Source organism: Haliotis rubra, unplaced genomic scaffold, assembly GCF_003918875.1.
Source record: "Haliotis rubra isolate DU_JTF1 unplaced genomic scaffold, ASM391887v1 Scf1528, whole genome shotgun sequence".
Lineage (NCBI taxonomy): Eukaryota > Metazoa > Mollusca > Gastropoda > Lepetellida > Haliotidae > Haliotis > Haliotis rubra.
Window position 1 is genome coordinate 50,103 of NW_025765479.1, and position 22,442 is coordinate 72,544.

At 41.3% G+C, this 22,442-nt stretch overlaps 1 protein-coding gene across 1 annotated transcript in view; it reads right to left on the reverse strand.

Annotated features, from left to right (window-relative positions):
• LOC124270565 (multiple epidermal growth factor-like domains protein 10) overlaps nucleotides 1-21,482 on the reverse strand; it is a 58,893-nt gene extending 37,411 nt beyond the window's left edge. The window contains exon 1 of the mRNA XM_046705582.1: nucleotides 21,314-21,482. The gene's annotated coding sequence lies outside the window, so the exon portion shown is untranslated. The remainder of the gene's footprint in view (nucleotides 1-21,313) is intronic.
• Between the last annotated feature and the right edge of the window lie 960 nt (nucleotides 21,483-22,442).

Consider the following 22,442-nt stretch of genomic DNA (forward strand, 5'->3'; position numbering starts at 1 on the left):
CTCAGTCTCGCGTGTTCTTAACCGTTATAGAGATGAACGAACACAAATGCCCGTCACACACTCTCTACCTTGAGAAAATCTCTTTAAGCGAATGTTGGCCTATTCTATTATGTTCAAAAGCTGGAATGAACTTTTCACTTCTTAATTTTAACGCCCTATAACATTAACCCGAGAACCCGTGAATTCGAGGAACATCGACTTATTTTTATGTTTTTTTCTACCCCCGCATCGCTTGTCACATTGTCGGTCGCCATCCATCCGAGTAGACGTATCATATTCTTACTTATCAACCATGAATTCCCTTGACCAAGTTCTTTGGTTTATAACCTTTATCTTTGACAAATGTTGTTCGGGGTGGTTACAACGCCCCCTAATACGAGATGCGTATTTCGGAAACGAAGAAGTAGTGGAGTGGAACATTTCACCCTACGAAATATTCACGGGGTGAGTGTAAATTGGCATTTATGTAATGCGCGACTTAAACAGATATCCTACCGTGCATAGATAACTTCGTAATCGTGTTATAGAATAGTTCACTATTTATTGTTATCGTGCAGAGATAAACTTGGTAAATCATCTTATAGAATAGTCCGCGCAACTATTTTGCTGAATGCAACTCTAATAATTTGTATCAAATTCCAGTGAACGAGATATCATCGTTGATATCAGGCACTGTATCGACGATGAGTCTATGACGGAGGAACATTTCGCGGAAACCAGGTGGATTTTTGGTGAGTAAGAGGCTAAATATCATTGTAAAGTGCATAGCATCTAAATAAATGTGTCGATGGATAATACAATAATATTGCTACATGGTAAGTATTTTCGATAGTGTGAGCGTTTGTGCGTGCGTGTGCGTGTGCGTGCGCGTGTGCGTGCGCGTGTGCGTGCGCGTGCGTGCGTGCGTGCGTGCGTGCGTGCGTGTGTGAACACGTCGATTGCTAAAACACTGCCTTCTTCCTCATTACAGATTACTGAATTTACTAACGGGAGTGCTGTGTCGCGGGCCGCACCCATTCCATCGAGGTCCAAGCAATATATACCGGTTCTACCGCCCAAACCACCGACCGCAGTCATCATTTAAATATATGGAGGAAGAACAGATCACGTTCTTATTTCTTTCATCGAAACTGACGCACCTGACCGTCGTAGTAATGGCTAATCCCCAAAATTCGAATTGCTGTGGAAGGAATAATTTCGTGTGGGAAATCTACGTTGCTTCAGCGCTTGAGTGAAACTACAATCTACAAAAGCGCATTGTTTGTGTCCGAACCGTTGGAATATTTTACAAAATTTACCGATTTTGCGGGTCACCAATGGAACCCTTTAGACGAATTTTATTCGGGAAACGGTGCAGTATCCTTTCAACTCCACGTTATTGACTCTTTTATAAAAACATTACAAAACCTTCAACAATTCCCTCTCGACATATTCTCATGTCGTCATGGAAGGGATTACATTCCAATATCCGTTTATAAAAACTCTCCAGTCAACGGGAAAACTATCGAACTGGAGTACTGCGTTTCTTATTACCAAAGTTAAGGAAAGTATCCAACAATATCCAGAATGGACGTGTACTGAAACATGTCTTTTTTATCGATACTCCGTGGACAGTATTGCACAGAGGAAAAGACTTAGAAATCGAAAGGAAGAACGTGTTATTCAAAGAATTCGAAACTTATCAACATCTTCTGAGGAAGCGAATATCTCGGAATAATTCAGCGCTTTAAACGCGACAAGAGGGCAAAGAACAGGTATATCGCATCGTCTCAAACCTCGTTGGAAGAACTTGTGAAAGAATTCTCATTGTGGAGCGCTAATCTTCGTTAGAAAACTCAAATCGAGGAACCGCCGTGCGCTCCACGCATATTGTCTGTTACTAGCAATCATACTTGAGAACTAATTTCATGTGAAACAATAGTCATCGCGACATTATTATGTACTACAAGTTACAAGGAAATAACTGAACAAGTTGGTTGTATCACATTATTATTATATTGTGTAACACGGACTCGACAGATGACATAGGTGACACTAAAATAATGTGTGTTGTGCATGTCAAACTTCGGAACTGCTTTCATAGCGACATCATTATAGGAATAATACATATTATTACACTCCATCAATTGTATTATGGACAGCATGTATCTATATAATCTTGTGTGATGAGTTCACATCATGGCCCCCCAAATTTGGGTTAGAGGTCAAGGTACTCCGACCTTATATAATACAGCATAATCATCAAAGACTCGAGTTGAGTTGAGTTGGTCTTTACGTTAATCAACATTCCAGAGGGACCTGTGACAATAAACACTGACGGACGCCGTGTTGTGTTGTCATTGCAAATTAACAATGGGGCGGCGTGTTATGTATTCATTCTTTCTATACAATGACCAAGGAGGGTATAACCGAATGATGTGTACAATGGGTTAATAATTGCTGTAAGTATACAAACTCATTGATTGTCTTATTGAAATGTTTATTACCTTGATCTAGTTATACATATATATTAACGACATGAACATTAACATGAACTAATGGGCAACATTGTAAAACGTAAGTCATTTATATAGTGCGCGGACTGTAAGAATACTTTGATGATGGACATGAGACAAATGTGAATCATTATATTTTATATCATTATATTTTACTGATTATGAAATATATTATCATTATTCAAACCGTGCTATTGTTTATTTATAACGACAAGCTCCATTTACGAGTGATGAAATCGATATGAAGGCTAGTTCTTTAACGTATGAAGGTAACAAATTGATGTACATATAGTTTAGCGTGTAAACACGCGATCATCAATTTGTTTTCCTCATACGTTAAAGGACTACTACCTAATGGAAGAGGGGATAATGCTGGGGTCAACGATACATTTATCACATTTACAACAGATAAGTAACACCCGCACACACCCGCACGCACACACCCGCACGCGCGCACGCACACACACACACACACACACACATACACACACACACCACGATGATTTTCAATAGTATTGCAATCTTTCGGGTTGCCTCCTGATCCTGACAGGTCTAGGAGCAGCAGTGCGCGAGGGGGTATCCCTCGCATTGTGGGCTCTTCATCATTGAGGACACCCCTCATTATGAATTGCCTTGCGAAGATAACTATTATCCCCGCCAGGATCAGGAGGGTGTCCCGCACGATCTCTTAAACGAGAAGAATAAAACAATCATTACAGAGTTGTATCTATTTCTTCATCCAAATTCAAATCAAACGGATAACGATGAGGTTCAGTCGAGTCGTGGAAAAGATAGAAACCACGCCCTCTCATTTCGAGTTCGGCAGCCTCGCGCCGACGCCTTCTTATGTGACGCATCACACAGATTATCGTCACTCCAATGACCACCACTACGACGACGGAGGTCACAGAGGAAACCGCCACTATTCCTCCAACTGTAATAATATGTAGCGATGGGATCAGTAAAAATATTAACGACATATATCAAACTTGAACTTCTTCATAATCTCTGCAAATTTCATCGACTTCAAAACTGTTATCAGTTGAATCAAATTTAGACGTTATAAGACGTTTTGTGTCCTCACTGTTAGGAAGACTTATTCGCTTGTGAAGATTGTGTGATTTGATTTGTAAACGATGGATTTTATGATATAATATACCAATGAAAACTAGTAACATAAAACAAATCGCTAAAGTTAATCCGCTATTGTATACATTGATTAAATTTCCTTCAGTACCTTCATTGGAAGAAGTGGGCGGGGAGTAGTCCGATAAATTATAATTATCAAACGTGAAGAAACCTTGAGTAGAGACCACAGAGGTAGTAGATGCAGCAACGGGGGTAGTAGTGGTAGTGGTAGTAGTAGTAGTAGTAGTAGTAGTAGTAGTAGTAGTAGTAGTAGCGGTGGTGGTGGTAGCGGTAGTAGTAGTGGTAGTAGTTGTTGTAGTAGTTTTAGTAGTAGTATTGAGCGCGGTAGAATCCGATGTTATAGAGATATTCTTAATATCTGAAACATTTAGATCGTGTTATGGAGAAAATGTAGTACAAATCATTCATCGTGCAAACATTCTATCATTACAACTAAAGTATCGCTTCATTAACAAGTGAAAGTAATCAAACTTACCGCCAACTGAGGGAACAATCCCGGTGGTGGTGGTGTCCTCTGTCACTCAGATAGTGCATCTATCTGTAATAAGATAATAATATATAACAGAGATATAATGCAAACAATATCTAGCTGATCAACTAAAATGTTATATGTTTGCACACACACACACACACACACACACACACACACACACACACACACACACACTCACTCACTCACTCACTCACTCACTCACTCACTCTACTCACTCACTCACTCACTCACTCACTCACTCACTCACTCACTCACTCACTCACTCACTCACTCACTCACTCACTCACTCACTCACTCACTCACTCACTCACCGGTAGTTGTGGTAGGAGTTGACGAGGTGGTGATTCCTGGTTGTGAAGTGGTCGTGAATGAAGCTGGGGTTGTAGATGCGGCAAGAGTTGTTGTCGTCGTCGTCGTGGTGGAAGATCCTCGAGTCGGTGATGTAGAAGTCTACAACAAAAATCCCCCCCTTTCTGTTACTACAGGAACAATGGGGCTGCGAGGCACCGTTTGGTCGCTACAGTGGATTAGGAATATTAACGGTATTGACGATATCACTAACCAGGTTAAGAAAAGAGTGCGTTATTAACGTGTGGTGCACTAAATTATCGAGAACATAAGTAATATCACACTATAACATATATTGCGAACATCAATAAAACAAACTTTCAATATATATATATATACTCATAAGTTGAGTAACGGAGTTCTGACATGTCGTTATAGGTTGTCGGTGAGAACGCACACTGATATTAACCCAACATCGGCACCACAAACGGGGCTCAGTATATTATAAAACCGTCAATTCGGACTGATTGCTATCGGTTAGTTTGAGATGGATGCTTCAACTAACGAAACAACTCTAATGATAAATGTGTATGATGTGTTACACAGAAGAAAGGATGAACTAGGCAACTAAACTGAGAAATTATCTACGACGAAACCAATATATATATATATATATATATAGAAGTAAAGAGGCTAGCTAGTGCATGCGCACATACAACACTCACACACACACACACACACACATATATATATATTATATATATATATATATATATATATATATATATATGTATATATATATACTTTGTTTGAGTATCCTAAAGACGTTGCCCCAAGTGGTTATCCCTCCTTGCACCGAGATCCTCCAGCAACCGTCTTACTTTCGCCTCTGTGCTTGGGAGTAAATAGGCGTCTCCTACAGTATGGTACACAGAACACAAACACAATAAGAAAGAAATATCTGTCGTCTTGTAAATAACCGATAAATAGGGCTTTAAACATCTCACTGACGACGCGAACTAACGATAGTACAATGAGCTTGGAACTAGTTTTACCTGCGACAAAGACTCTGCATTGATATGAGGGATAAGTCGTTCATCACGTACTCCGCGCGCCGCATTATTTGCTTATCACAAACTCATTAGATAAGAATTATCGCCTTAATTCTCCCCTCGAGACCTCCTAAGAATGTTACTTAAGATCGTTGGGTGGACACGGGGAAGATGGGTACACTGCCGTTAACTTTTAGCGCGGGATTGTACAGAGCGTGGTGGAATCATACCTAAATTGACAATAACAACATGTACAACATATCGAATTATGTCAAGTCCTCCAAAAGCTGACAGGAACGTTTACAATAAAGATTTTTACTTACCAGTGGTGGACAATTTTTCTCGTTCAGTGATATGCGAATCAGTCTTGGGCGCTGAATTTCCCCACAGCTGACCTCGCTCCTTGTCAGAACAATTACTCGAAGGTTTGGGAAAGTTTTTCCGTCAACCACAAATGGGGTATCCCATCCTTTCCCGCTCACGCGCACGATATCCGGGTGCTCTGTGGTGGCTGTCAGGTCCCGACTTCCCTTTCCAAAGCAGACGAGTTCCCCGTCATCGGGGTAACACAGAGGGATCTCATTGCTTGCGACAAGCGACAGGGCGATTAACAAGTATATGAGAGAGGGTGTCATCCTTTTCAGCGGCTGTCCTCGTATCAAGTGACCGTTGACCGGTTAAGTAGTGACCCCAGTTATCAATCCGCGCGTGATTGGGTGCATCCCTCCACCCACCATCCGCCGTATCATGGCAGAAGGATTTACTTTCTCAAAGAATAATAAAATATTAGACATTATCAAATAATACAATATATGATGTAACATATAAACCTGAGTCTAATGCATGCGCGCGGTAACTAACGCGGGATCTGAGAACTATATTTTGCAGCGCAGTATATCGAGCAGAGCCGATAAAACAATAGTCCCTCCTTCTCGTATTAAGTGACCATTGACAGGTTAATTAGTGACCCGTTCTCAATCCGTGCGTGATCGGCTGCATCCCTCCACCATCCGCCGCATCATAGCACAGAATTTATGGTTATAAATTAGTGTGTGTGTGTGTGTGTGTGTGTGTGCGTGCGTGCGTGCGTGTGTGTGTGTGTGTGTTGGGTAACAATCGCTGTACACACAGTCGTTAAATATATTTTAAGTGTTAGGTTGAACCTTCTCTGTCGCAATTTCGCATTAATCCAAAAAACATACTAATAATGGGACCCGAGCCTTACCATCTATACTGTAGCTGTAGCGACATCACCCAACCCTCTCCGTGGGCGGCAAGTCATAATAATTCTGTTTACTCCTTTGCGACTCTGGGGAGGATAGTCCTCGCTTAGTTGGTAAATACACCCCCCCCCCCCCCCCAGTTCGCTTTTGTACCCATTATGAACCAAACAGTACACTCACTGAGTATTTCTCACGACTAGCAAACAGACGCACATACGAATGGAGCCAACTCGTAACTTCAAAAGCATACCAACGGTTTCTTGTTACTATATATATATATGATAATCATCATAGTCGTCCCTACAACCATGGCCGAGGATCGGGGACCTAAAACACCTGTTGCTAAGAAAGGTCCATTCCCATCGACTTCTACTAATGATGAAGATGATGCGGCGATTGAAGCGAAACCGTGTAAATTCGAGGAAAACGATCGCAAACGCGGGGTGGGAGAAGATGAGAAGAAGCGTTCCCTCAAACAAAGAAAAAAGGTAAAATGGGTCAATCTCTCGGACGACGAAGAAGGAGATGACACGCAGATGCTCGTGGGATGTTCAAGTTCCGATGCCGACGAGACATTGTCATTGCCCGACATCACCGTCGATACAGATAGCGATTTATCCAGCGATGATTCCGATGACGAGGATGACGATCAGGACTACGGTGATTATCACAAATTGAAAAACACCATCTCGAATACGATTTTGGTGAAAATCAAACGATCCACCAATATGATACACATCAAGAAGGAAACTGCCGATGGAAAAATCAGGAAACTTCGGTTTCCTGTGATTATTTTCGACAAGGTAAGATAAAATTGTAATATTATGTAAGTTTATGATGTATCTGGTGACGGAGTTCGAATATAGTACATCCCGTAAGTGTTTTATATCGCACATGGTTACAATGCAGATGGCTATTTGTTCGCGGAATGAGAGCATGCTTTCAATTATTGTTATTATATTGTAGGTGTATTTAGCATACGCAAAACTCAAGTAATTACATATCAGTAATCCACAAATGTTATGACTTGCGTGTTATTAAAAGTAATGTCGTGGGTTGTTTGTTTACGAAATGATTGAGAAGTTCGACTCAATATTTATGACGTCTTATTTTATTATATTACCTTAACAGCCTATAAATACATATAATCTATATCTATCTTATTACAGTTTTTCGCAAGAGTCGTCGCGATGAAAATGCAGTTCAGTCGCTACAAGAAGAAGTATAAGACCAAGTTCGAGGTGCAAGATATTCAACCTTATCCTCTCTCCAAACGTCCGTGGTATAAGGCTACGTTCGTTAAGCTGTCCAACTTCTGGTTCGTCGACATACGATGCTTTACGGAAATCAGGAGATCGTTCCCAAAGAAGAGCGGAATCTATTTCCCCATGGAAGACTACTTTGACACTCTCACATTTCTGTGAAAGCGACTAAACAAGAAACATGGCGGACAGAAATAAAGCGAAGAAGAAAGGAAAAGAAAACATACCGATATCGAATTTGTAATCAGTTGGTGAAGGGACATAATGCATTTAATCTCCATTTTGTAGAATGTAGTTGCGTTGAAAGACGTTACTTCCAGTGTGTGTTGTGTCAATGTAAGTTCAACAAGCGGAAACAATTTATTCATCATATTAATCAGTGTATAGCATGCTTCAAGGCAAAAAAACACCAGATGTCGAGTAGCACGCGACGTAGACAACAACAACAACAACGACTTCTTCCTCAGCGCTGCGGAGCAGAGGGACCCTACTTATGCAATGTGTGCGAATTAATATTTGGCGACAGGGATGGTGAAGCGTTTCAGCAACACAGAGCATTGTGTAGCGACAGAATCATTGCTAAAGGGAATGAAGAAGTGGGCCCCGTGTCCTATAGCTGTCCATTGTGTTACAAGCATTTCCTAACACGAACTAAGTTTAATAGACACATTAGACTATGTGAAAAGGACATTTCTGAAAAATATCTATGTGAGCGATGCGGTGACCTTGGAGATGCTATGACCTTCGGTACAACATCATCAAGGAGGTGTCAAAAAGCAGGAGCGGCGCCAACAAATATCTATGTGAACGGTGCGGTGACCTTGGAGATACTAAGACCGCACAACATCATCAAGGAGGATGTGAAAAGCTGGGGAACAACGCCTCCGATGAAGTGAACAAAGTGAAAAACCGTCGCGTTAAGTGCCGCACGTGTCAAAAACGTTTCATAATCGCAAACTACTATGGCGTCACCAACGTCGGAAGCATCACGGGGAGGGTGGAGATCAACTTCACCCAGAGCCTTGGGACATGCATGACGAGAAGACCTTGGACAGATGAAGATGGAGTGGTTGTAGACGAACCACTCCAGGACACATACAACACTCACAGAGACATCATATTGCGTCGCGACAATTTGGAGTCGGTGGGAACAACATTGTTCACACTTATAATTTCCCATTAACGGGAAACGAGGACCACGAATCATTAGACTTTCGGAGCAATTGACTTATATTTTCAAAATGAAAATAATTCGTTTTAAAGTGAATCTCTCTTTTCGAATTATTTTTGAGGCACATTGAGGCGGTGAGTACAGATATTTTATACCTTATCGAAACACGTTTATGTTTGATACTCCTCCGCTTATTTCTAATTTCAAATCACTGCTCAGCGTTGCTAGGAGAATGCAAATGAAAAGTATCAATGATCATATTCTTCAACAAAAGACCGAACACTAAATGGAGACCGTGTTTGTCACCAACGTGACCTATTGGGTGTATAGAAGCGAATTACATCTTAGGGAGTCAGCGAAAGTTGCATTACCGAGATGGTTAAAATTGAAGCGATCTCTTCTGTTCACTAAGAACTATCAGGTTGATTGTTTATCGCTTTTAGATGTTTGAGTCATCACCGAACATTTCATTCTATGGGTCAACGTTTTGCTCCTAAAAGAGTTGATACTAAAGTTGTTTTGAGGTATGGAGTGCGGGCTAACGAAAAGAAGGACAGAAACAATCTCTGCAGTCCTTTCGGGGTTTGAAAGTTCCCGATGATGTGCCCCTTTTGAAAAACATTTAATGTTCGAGTCAATATATTTCGCCTGTGCAACGAGGAATTCATGCGTGGCATTATACCTCTCAAAACGGAAACCTGCAACTCGAGGTTTCCACTCTTAACATGGACTGCTCACGAGAATCACCTGTGTTACATCACTAATTTACAAGCTTATACCAAAGAGATATAAATGTCGTGAATCGCGATATATGTTTTCCATTTGAGCCCGATGCTGTAGGCGACCGCGAGAGGACTCATTGTTCTCAGAGGAGCAAAATTAAATACCCGGTGGTTATTATTCTCGTTCAAGAAATATTTTGACGAACTTCAGGAAGAATGCAATATTCTTGTGCGGAGAAAGATATACTTTACGAATATCATGCCATGTTTGACGGTGAGGCTTTGCTGCTGCGACAACAGAATGAAGAGGTGGAAGCACATCGCAGTTCTCCTCTACAGAATGGGACGAAACATCACCCTATATCAATTTCAATTTGTTCCAATGTTCGGGTTATGAAGGCTAAATGCGTTATTTCTTCCGACGAATTCTCTTTTTACGAGGAATCTATCGTTCTACCTGTCTCGTTGCTGACAAAAGCGGAACAATTAACTTCATTATTAAACTTGCCCTGCACTGGCGAGTGCGTAATTATGTAGAGGAATTACGTCATCATGAAGGATTGATGCGTGCGTCTGGAAGAGTGACGCGGGTAGGGGAGGAGGGAGAAGAAGAAGAAGAAGAAGGCATTTCTCCTGCAATGCACAATCGATTATCTAAACCAAATGTTTACCGAGACTTGATACAGTGTTTAGAACAAACATCCAAAATTAGTGTCAACTACAATGAATGGGGAGATATCTCTGAAAATGATGTTATGTGCTCGATAACAGAACAGTCAAAGTCAAACTCCTCATGGTCGGATATTGATGAAAAACATTACAGGAGGATGGAGCTCTTAAGCAGAAAGAAGGATCAATATTGTGCTCAACTCCCGGTTTTAGGATTTAACAGCGCGAAGTACGATCTGAATTTGTGGAAAAGCAAACTGGCGAGGGCATTGAATATTGTTGACCGGGACCGAGGAAATTTTGTCATAAAAAGAAATAACCAATACGTGTGTATTGCTAGCGAGAAGTTTAGAATATTGGACCTTTGCCAATGTCTACCACCTGGAACAAGTTATGACAAATTTCTAAAAATCTTCAAGATTGGTCAATCCAAAGGATTTTTCTGTTATGAATATTTGACGACAGCGAATCGAGGTTGCAGGAAACTGCACTCCCTCCATCCGCGTGTTTTGGTCATCAGCTAAAAATGTAAAAACCCTTGAAGACTCGAATAGCCCGAAGATATGAGGAATACGTTAAAAAACATCCTGAGATGGGAGAAAAGGAGGTTTTGAGGGAATTAAAACTGGAAAAGGTGCCCGCGACAATGGAAGATAACTATAGCTATCTTCAAAACATTTGGAAAGCTAATAACATGAAAACGCTCAAAGATTTTCTGATTTGGTACAACAATTTAGACGTCCAACCGGCAATTGGGGCTATTAATATGTTGAAACAGTTTTATTGGACAGAAACCAGAATAGACATTTTCAAAGGAGGCCGTCTCCGTTGCCTGGAATTGCTAGAAAATTGATATTTCGTTAGGCGTAGACATGGGCATAAACTTTCGCTGTTGATTGAAGCGATAGCGATCTCTGTGAAACAGTGAAACAAGGCATCTGTGGAGGACCGTCGATTATATTTACTTTCGTCATCACTGTCGAGGGAAAACGCACATACGTGGTAACCCGGATAAGGTGTGTCAAAAATGTATAGGACTTGATTGTAATGCATTGTATTTATACTGTTTGTCTTTGGATATGCCTACAGGGTATTTTGTGCGATGGTTACCAGAAAACCAATCATGTACTCAATTTCGTCACAGAAAATCTGATCGATACACTCTAAGTTATGATTGGTTAGATTGGGAGGCGCAAAAAAGAGGAAGACCCTTAATCCATAAAATGAACTCGGGACATAAAAAACGAATCGGTCCCTTCCTCGTCGACGCATTCGATCCAGTTACTCGAACGTGTTTCGAATTTTTAGGCTGTGTATGGCCGCGGACACACTTGTGTTAAGCAGTCAGCTAAATCGCGAACGATACAAGAGAACCGAAGAGCGAACTATATTATGAATCTCGGATATGAACTGATTTGCATGTGGAGTGTGATTTTAACGGAATTGTGTAGAAACGGACCAGCGTGTTCGTGAGTTCATGAGACACAGGCGTCTACCATTCTTAGCAAAACACTTCGAGTGGTGAGGGTGAGTGCGGATAAATTACTCAAAGGGTGTTAAGGACGGAACATTTTCGGACTAATGGAAGTGGATATCCACGTTCGGATACCCTCTGAACGCTTTCGCGGAAATGTCTCCTCTATTCGCCCGTGTAAAGTCCCCTTCAGCAAGATCGGGAAAACATATGCAGAATATGTACCAAGAAAAAAATGAAGCGCGCGTTAAACTTTACTCATAGGCAGCATGAAAGCTGAGAAACTATTACTAGCCACTCCTTTGTTACAGTGGTATTTGCAACAAGGATTGATTGTTACTAAAATCCACCAGGCAGTTGAATATGGTAAAGCACAGATGTTTCAAAGAATTCGCGGAAAAAGTGACCAATTGCAGGCGATTAGGTGGCGAAGACCCTGATTTACCGCCATCATGGGCGAGGTCTTTAAATTGATTGGGAACGGTGCATGCGGATCGATTCTGCTGGATAAATCTCGACACACGAAATGTAAATATATCCATGGTGAAGACAAGGCTCTCTGTGCGAAAGAAACGATTCAGGGGTTTAGATCCATATACGAACTGGATGACCACGACTTTGAGGTTTATCAAGTAAAAAGATTACTTCTATGGATATTCCAATTTTTTTAGGCTATTATGTGTTACAATACGCGAAATTACGTATGTTGGAATTCTATTACGATTTCCTAGATCGTTTCATCGACCGACAGGACTTTGAACTTTTACAAACAGATACAGATTCTTTGTATTTCGCAATAGCAGGAGAGCGTTTGCACGATGTGATACGACCTAACAAGGTACAAGAGTTTAATCGCATGCTTCACGGTTTTTGCAATGTAAATGATATTGAAGCGGACAATATAACGCATTTCCTTCCGAGGGAGTGTTGTTCTCACCACGAGAAATACGACAAAAGAACCCCTGGGTTGTTCAAACTAGAAGCAGAGGGATGTGAAATGGTTTCTCTTAGTTCCACAACGTATGTTCTTCTTAAAGACGATAAACATCATAGTGTGAAAGTAAGTTCTAAAGGACTGAGTAAGGCTAGCATGAGTGATCCCATGCAGAAGTATCGGGCGGTATTAAGAGACCACCAAACTCGCTCAGTTGTCAATAGAGGTTTTAGAGCCAGGCATAACACCGTATACACCTATCACCAGAGGCGACTGGGGCTCTCTTACTTTTATGTCAAACGACGAGTTTTGTCCAACGGAGTGTCCACACGTCCCTTGCGCTTGGTTTTAAAACCCGTAAGTCGCCATTGACTTATTCCGATATTATTTTATCGGCTATCTGAGTGTCCGATATATATATATATAATGTGTGTATGTATTGCTAATGTATATTTTATATATATATATTATTGTATTGTTATGCTATAATGTAATCAATGTCTACCGGTGTAGGGAAATAAACGATAAACAAACTATTGGGTTTTTCATTTATTACTCGTCAAAGAAGGATAGTACTGTCTACAAGTTAAGCAAATGTTGCGCACAAATGCAGCAATGTTGTACATCATTTATTATATATCACACTTTGCACGGCAAATTAATACAACAAGGAGTTGTTGACTACGGATTATACACAGCGTTAAAAATGTGCTACATTCATACAGCGAATATGATTATACACAGAGTTAAATGTGCTATATTCATACAGCGAATATTTGCTATGTTTACATAGTTTAAATTACAACACTATTTAGTGATACCACATCACGAGGAATATATATATATATATATATATATATATATACACATACACGTGTGTGTGTGTGTGTGTGTGTGTGTGTGTGTGTGTGTGTGTGTGTGTGTGTGTGTGTGTGTGTGTGTGTGTGTGTGTGTGTGTGTGTGTGTGTGTGTGTGTGCAGCCTAGAGTATATACTCAGTGAGCTTCTCTGTCCCAGGTCGCTGTGACCCACCAAACATGAATGTGAACCAAGAGTCTCTCCTTTAAGTGTTGTGAAGCTAGTAGGCCTCTCTCTCCCTCTGTGTGTGTGTGTGTGTGTGTGTAGGCCTGCCTCTCTCTCTCTCTCTCTCTCTCTCTCTCTCTCTCTCTCTCTCTCTCTCTCTCTCTCTCTCTCTCTCTCTCTCTCTCTCTCTCTGTGTGTGTGTGTGTGTGTGTGTGTGTGTGTGTGTGTGCGTGCGTGCGTGCGTGCGTGCTATGATGTAATCGTGTGTTTACAGGTGTAGGGAAATAAACGACAAACAAACTATTGGGTTTTTCATTTATTACTCGGATAGTACTGTCTACAGGTTAAGCAAATGTTTTTGCGCACAAACGCAGTAATGTTGTACATCGTTTATCATATAAACACACTTTGCACGGCAAATTAATACAACAAGGAGTTGTTGACTACGGATTATACACAGCGTTAAAAAATACTTGCGTACACTGGTTTGAATACACATCATTTATGCACTTGAATACACATTATTCGTGCACGATATTGGACTATACATATTAACGATATTTGACTACGGATTATACACAGCGTTAAAATGTGCTACATTCATGCAACGATTACAACACTATTGGTGATACCACAACACAAGGAATACATATTTGACGATATTGTTGGCTACGGATTATACACGCTGTTAAAATGTGCTACATTCATACAACGAATTACAACACTATTTAGTGATACCACAACAACACAAGGAATATGAATGTTAGTATCGTAGCCAAGTGAGATTATTCACCGGGGAAATACCAAATGTTTTCCATATCGAGTTATGTTGCTGTTGTTTCCCTTCTTTCCTCCTCCTTTTTCTCTTCTTACTTTTAGAACATGGACGCTCGGAACCAATGTTGCGTGGATCAAAAGCGGTGTTGACAGTTGTTTTTTTCCCGTCTGGGTTAGAGGATGTATCCGGTACACACCCCACTGGTTCGAGGACATTTTCACCCTCCTTCACCTCATCCTCTTCTTTAATTTTTGCACTAACCAATCTCTCGTATTTCATGCGGGGTACTAATACCAATTCCCGAGTCCGCAATGGTAAAGGAGGGTGTTGGTAATCGTTATTCATCGTTGCTATTGTTGCTCTCACTGTCTCCTTCTTCTTCTTCCTGATATTTCAATAACCCGATAATTAACGGAAGTAAATGTCTAATCTGTATCAGCAATCTTTTGATATTAGCCCTGCTAACGTTTTTGTCCGTGATCCGACGTATCAATGTCTTTTTCGTTTCCAGTTGCAGTTTTTGACTAGGGGATATAGGAACGTTGCCTTTTATAATGTTCAAACATATCTCTGCCAACATATCTGTCTGCTGATTGGTCATGTAGCGGAGAACGACTTTCCTTTGACTATCAGATAACATATCCGAATAAAGCTTAGAATCGGCTTCAGTGAAAAGATGATCGATAGTGCGCGAGTGTCCATCATTCCAGCGAATACACAATCAGAACTTCCCGGGAAATACGTTTCGTCCTAAACTGATAAAGGGGGTGTCCTCTCGGGGATAAATCTACCATGAGATATCCGTAGGGAGCATGAGTGGCTTTTCGTAGGCGTCTAGGAACAATTTACCTTTGTGGGCACAATTTGTGGTCCAAAGGTGCTACTTGGGACAGGTCCTTCTGTTCTTTAACAGAACAATATAATGAGAATTCAGAGACGGTTCTGCCGTACTTTCCATAAGAAGTAGAAGGGAATAATGTCTGGCTGAGCAGATACACTGAATATATTTAAATGATTTCGTCGTTGTAAATGGATTTGCAGATGGCGGGGATCTCGCGACACTTCCTCTATCAAATCATCAATCACAAGCAGTTGTGTTGCTTGAAATACCATCCCCACCCCATTCCATTATAAACTCTTCATCGGCTGGACCCTTGTGGACTTCGGTTGTGCCATCTTTTTTCTCTTTATTCATTTTATCATAGAGATCCTGCCACAAAGAGTAACACACTGCAATTTTCACAGGTTTCCGATCGAACATAACATCAGCATGATTTATCAAACGTTCCGTAAACCGTCTTACCCGATTGCGTTGAACCACTCATGAATATGGTAGCAGGCGATGATATTTTAAGAACGGGACCTTCTCCAGCTTCTTTCTCTTCTTCTTCATGCATCATGGTATTGCGATCGTGTAGTCCTCGTTATTTCATGTCAATAACCCACTGAGGCACAGCGAGTATCTCTTGTGTATATATTTCCAAACGTGACAGTCATTCAACACATGATGACTAATTGAAAATTTGTTCACAATATTGTCCATGGAAAAATCCCTCAAACGAAATAATAGAAAATAAATAACATAATAACCACACGTGTCCGCACCAGTTCCCTGAAGTCGGAGTTGATTAGTTATAATTTTCCTCTCCCCGGCGCTCCACTTCATTCAGTCTGCCGCTAGTGTACGTTCAATTCAAGCTGTCAAACAGTTCTACACTATTATTCGAAGAACAAATAGCAAACCAGTGTCGTCCGGGTGATGTTCGGTCATCCGTATTTACCACAATTGCGCACGGTAGTGGTCTGTAACACCTCATGTGCTCGGCTAATTGTTCGGATAATTCCATTTTTGCGTAAATTCCCAAGACTTGTTTTCGTAGGACGGGATCACAATGCACAATACATTCAATCTGCGACGTGTTCATTATCTCTCTGACAAAATAATATTCCTCGATTTATCAATCTGAAATCCGAAATGTATTGAAATAAGTTAGCGAATGCGGGAATAATTGTTTCACCTTCTGTCCTGTCATAACTGATCTTCATTGGCCCTGTCTCACCGACGCATTCACCGTCGCAGTATAATGCTATTCCGGACAAATCATAGTTTTCGAAATTACAGGGATTTTTCGATAGGTCTCCAGCAACGGCTTTTGACGATACAAATCCTACAACCACTTTATTTGGCCGTGCTCCTTGAAAGATATTGTTATATGTAAACGCCACTTGACCCGATGGTATGGACATCATTTTTACTTCTGTTCGCTTGAACGGGTATTTTGCCGTTGTGGTTGATAAGGCCGTGTTATGACCTCATATAACCCCCGGATTCACTTGCACCCTCATTACTTTCAAAACGACGTCTTCTACGTGTATGGTGTAACTTTCGTCTGTCTTGGTGGCCATAAGCGCAAAGTTGGGGCTCGAACGATAAAGTTTTACTTGAACGTCGACTTGATTTAGAATATATCGATCAATGTGGAACATGTCATGTAGCAATGAACCTGCCATGTCAAACCGCTTGCTGGTTGACGTGATTTTATTTCTCTGGAAAAGTCCGTTGTTATCTCCATTAGGATCAGCATCATCCATCACATATTCTGTATCCGGTACGTACAGCTGAGTAGTTAATTTCGATTTGGCATTGGTTTCATTGGTGTTCAACAGGGTCTGAATGATGGCTTTGTATGGATAGTGATTGTTGGTTGATGTGATTAATTTTCCCTGTAACCATACGTCTACTTGGCTGAAAATGGAATGCATAAAGAGATTGACCAGTGAACAGTTGTCGGTTGCAGTCAAATCTTTACCATCTCCCTTCGTAATTCTACAATTCATATATAACATTGAGCGTCGCAAGTCGATATATTCCAATCCGTTTTGACTGCTAATGTGAAATTCAATGGGGGCATTGCCGGAAAGAGGCGAAATTGGACGACAGTCTTGCAAATAAGTTCGTTCAACACCGGTCTGAGTCGGTGTAGTGTGAATAAAGTCCAATTCGAGGTTGAGTTTCACTAAAGAATTTTGGGGTCGGCGATGAATGCGGCCACTGATAACTAATTTTAATCAAAAATATCACCGAACAGAGCTCTTGCCTTTCTCTTATACAACTTCTTCTTCGACCTTCTTCTACTTCTGTTGGTGATGTTCTTTACTTTTCCGTGTTTAATAACCTTCCTTTTCTTTTTCTTCTTAGACTTAGACGAGTCTCCTACCGTGCGAGAGGTCGATGTTGCACTGACTCCTTTCACCTTGCGTCGCTGCCTTTCAACACCCATTCCTTTCTCTATCGCGATGCGGGAAACGGTTTCGAGGGTTCCATTATGATTTCGGCTTTTAGCTTGATCTACCGCCTCGTTCACTGGGGTGTTACCAATTTTTATATCCTTAAAGAGTCAGACTGCATGGACGGGCTTCATGTCACGTGGGGTAGATTTATCATGGCGGATATATTGTGCAGAGTGGATATACTCTGAGCTCCCTCTGAGAACTGATGATTGCTCGTTTTGCCTTGGCGCTAGGTTTGCATAATATTTGCGCCACAACGTCGGGTTTGGTATGTAGAGTTTATCATCCCATGTTCGGAATAGGTTTCATTTGACATGATTAAACAATGAAGGGATATTGTCGTAGTTGTAAAGTCACGGACGAGGCGTTCGATAAGAATGTGGCGGGTTTTCCAGAGGCATCTGTAATATAGGTATCGAATTGTTGTACGGTGTCATTAACGATCCTTAATGGGATGTCGTAAGGATCTGAAATTAACACGTTCCACATACGTTCGGTAGTGGATAATACGCGTCGGAGAAGGTGTTGGCTTTGGACTATTATGGGTTCGCATATCCAACAATATATATACAAAAGGTCATCGGTAGCTTTCTTCTTCCGCTGTTTGCCACGGGTAACGGGAGGAGGTGATAACGCAGGTGATGCAGTTGCGTAAAACTCTCTCAAAGAAACGGACCACTGTCCTTCAAGATGGAGTGGTTGTTTTAAATAGGCAGAAAACTGATGAGGTTTGTTACCCGGAAAGTAGTCCATATTGTCAAATTAAGCTACTAATAACAATCCACTCCATCACGTTAAATCTTTCACTTGATCTCTGCGTTAATCCAGGAGTTGAATTTCTTGGGAAACCCTCTCCATTTCCGCATTACACTTGTTTTATCTTCTCATTGTTCTGCCAACGCTTGGTTCTCCTCTTTAAAATGTTTTCTATGCTCCAGTCGACTTCATACGGGTTTCTGCGATATTTCTGGAGCTCTTCCTCGTAAAATGTTCCCTGTAACGGATCCGATTGTAAGTCCTCGAACCAACAGATAGCGAGTTTATCCCTTATCCGACGTTTGGTAATTCGGAAAATCTCTTCAGACCACTTCTGCTCGTATTCCTTTTCAAAGGTACGCTTGATCAATGAAATGCGCACAAAGTCTCCGAATTTTGAATTTATATCTTGTTTTTTATATAATGCAATAACGTATTCGTTCTTGTTGCGTTTGGTTTAGGTTGGGTCTTGGAACCCCGAATATATCCTTTGAGGGTTCATAGTTTTCTAACCAGACCTCGGCTTCAATGTTGGGCGTTATGGCGAGTGGGAGACCTCCCTCTCAATCCTTTGTGAGGTCGATGATTATAGTTGAAAATAAGATCCGGTAAAACATCTAGATACTTGTAGGTATTTTTGTAAGTGAAATATCTGAACATGAGAGTCCTAAGCGTGCGAATAAACCGTTCTGCGTAGTTGGCTTTTACGTCGGAATTATGCGTAATGAAGTGTTTAACGTGAAAGTTCTTAAATAACTTGTTTACCGACTTGTTTCGAAATTCCGTTCCCTTGTCTGTGCATAGAAGGAACGGGGGTTTGTCCATGGAGCTCAACACCCTGTCCATGGCATTTGCTATCGTTTTCGACGATTTGTCTTTCACTGTAGCATACCATACATATCTGGAGAAACAATCGATTAGGATAAGAATGTATTTTATTCCGTCATTGAATTCCGACAGATTTCCAACATCGCATAGATCCGCGTCCGTTTGAACATTGATTCCGCTGACAATGACCTTGTTTCTCTTAAAGTTCTTTGATGGCTGCTGATGAAGAGAATAGGCTTCCTGTTTCTGTAACCATTTTAAAACATGTCGCGATTTCACGTTTGGGTGATCGTTCGCGAGGGCTTGGGCGAATTTCTGTGCTCCGGCAAATGCTCCCGGTTGTCTTGGATCAAAATAGTTGCGTCAGTAAAGTTCTGCCCTGTTCATACTTTACATTGACCGGTTTGGTATTTGCGCGAAAATAATTTTGATTACTCGCTCTATCCAGCGGTCCATTTTCAATATTGTGTCACGATAATCTCGGCACTCGTATTTAAGTAGGTATAGAGGCGATACATTCCATAGGATCGGAGTTTCAGAAATGAGAATTTTCCAGCGGCGGGTGACTTCAACTTCATCGATTGAAGATAATAATAGTTCTTTGACGAATTTAGATATTTCATCCCGAGTTATTTGTATAGGGATAGCGCTCTGACGGGCTGTATCTATGTAGGCACGAGTTAAAAGTTCCTCCAGACATAGATTGATGTTGTGCGATTCCACTTCGTCCACTATAAAATCCATGAATTTGTTGAACTATAGCAAATCCGTAACCAATGTTTTCTGGAATAGATGAGAAAAAGTGAACGGAACCCCAGGAATCCGGTAAATCCGTGTCCAGAAGATTTCCTCTTCTATATCTAAGGTGATTTAAACACTCCCTCTTTGTGGGAAACCATTCGTCGGACGTGGATGTAATTACTTCTTCACCAAAATGTTGCCTTTGAGTTCGAGGTGGAAATGCGATAGTCACCCATTTATATTGTTTCATGATAGATTGCGATGTGGCAGTAGTCCACGGGATGATTGAAAGCGATTGAGCGTTGCGAGCGCTTTTGTACCTGACACGTAGGCGCCACATCACTTCGTTTTATCTCTCTCGCGGAGTGTTGTTTGAACACGGCTTAGTTTAGTCTTATGAAGTTCAAAAGACGTGCGCAGTGCTACATCGGACGCGGGGTATTTTTTTACTTACTGGGATGGGATTATTTACTTTGTGGGTGTGGGCGGTCGCGCTCCGAGAGATTAAAGCTGTTTTCGATTTTGCCGAATGTAGATGAATAACGCTTGACCGTTTTCCGGGTAAAGGGACACCTACTACTACTTACCTGATATCAGCTAGGATGGGGGCAGTTAAAACACATTTATAAACACGAAAATACTCTGATACGAATAGACACTCTGATTTAAAATGATATTTCGAATTATCATGGGTGTATATTTTTCAACAGAACCCTCGCCACGCCACGCCACGCCACGCCCCACCACGCCACGCCAAGAAAGGTTTTCATAGACTAAGATTTGGCCTGGGGCATGCAGCATGCTGTATGAAAGCAGGGGTAACGATGTTTGCTCATTGTTTTGTCATTTAACTAATAGGATAGTGTCGCATATAGGATCTTCTATCGATACACATACCCAATCACATGAGGTTCTGTCACTTATATACACACGACGGAGTAGAACAAAACTATCTTTCTACTCACCTCTTACACCAACAACTCACAGCTGCCTGTCTGTACTGCAATATATGTCCAGGCGACCAGGAAGTGAATCAAGTGAAGCAAGTCGTGAAAGCATTTTTACAGACATAGAATACTGCATACAATGTACATTGGTCTCCTAAAACCCGGTAGAGGTTTTGGAGCAAGTTTATAAAATATACATTGTATATTATACACTTGGCACATTATACAAGTTTGAAACTTCTTTGTTACATGTACATGTAATGTTCGACAATTCACGTCTGCACTTTGGCGGCACCCGTGAAGAGCCACCTCCTCGTGGTGGGTGCTGGGTAACGCCAAGAGCTCTTCGACCCCCCATTGTGGACCCGGGGGGATATTTGGTCCACCAACCCGTTTGCCGTGGGTTGCGCCCCTGTGTCGGTGGAGGACGGGAGGCTGGTGGTGGAGGGCACTGGTTCCAGGAACAGTGTTCCTTTGCCCAACACACCACTTCGCCCCTTACTTCACCTAGACGGGTGGTACAAATGGCCCGGTTCTATCAATCGGCTGGTCATGCTAAGCCCTGTACATGTAAATTTTGCTGTACAAATTTTTAAAATTATTTAGAATCATTTTGTCAGGTGTCTCGGCTCTATGATATTATATTTGTATTTTGACTGTACAACTCAATTTAATGTACAATTTTGACTGTACAATTTAATATGTTACCTAGAGTCCTATGTCCAGAAGGCAGTGGCTCATGGGCCAATCTGGTGGAATAATTACTTGTTGATTATTCTGCTTGAGTATATCATCCGGGTATCCTTGGTGCTGCAAGTTGGAAATCCACTTGCGATCAGCATTGTCTTTATGATACTCCGTGGTGGGTGGGGAGCTCGGATGACGAATCAAAATAAACTCAACATGGCTTACGAAACCCCAAACAAAAAAACGAAACGTCCACTCGATACTGATGACGACGAACAGCGACCCTCAAAATCCGTTGATTACTGGCCACGTTTCCTCGTTCTTGAGACTCTTGATAAAACTCCATTGAAGCTAAATCCGTTTGCAGTATCAAAAGGTATCCACGGCATAGCAGGTGAAATGAAAAACGTTAAACGCTTGCTTGCTTGCGTACGCTATTGCTCGAGTGTCACAGAAAGCA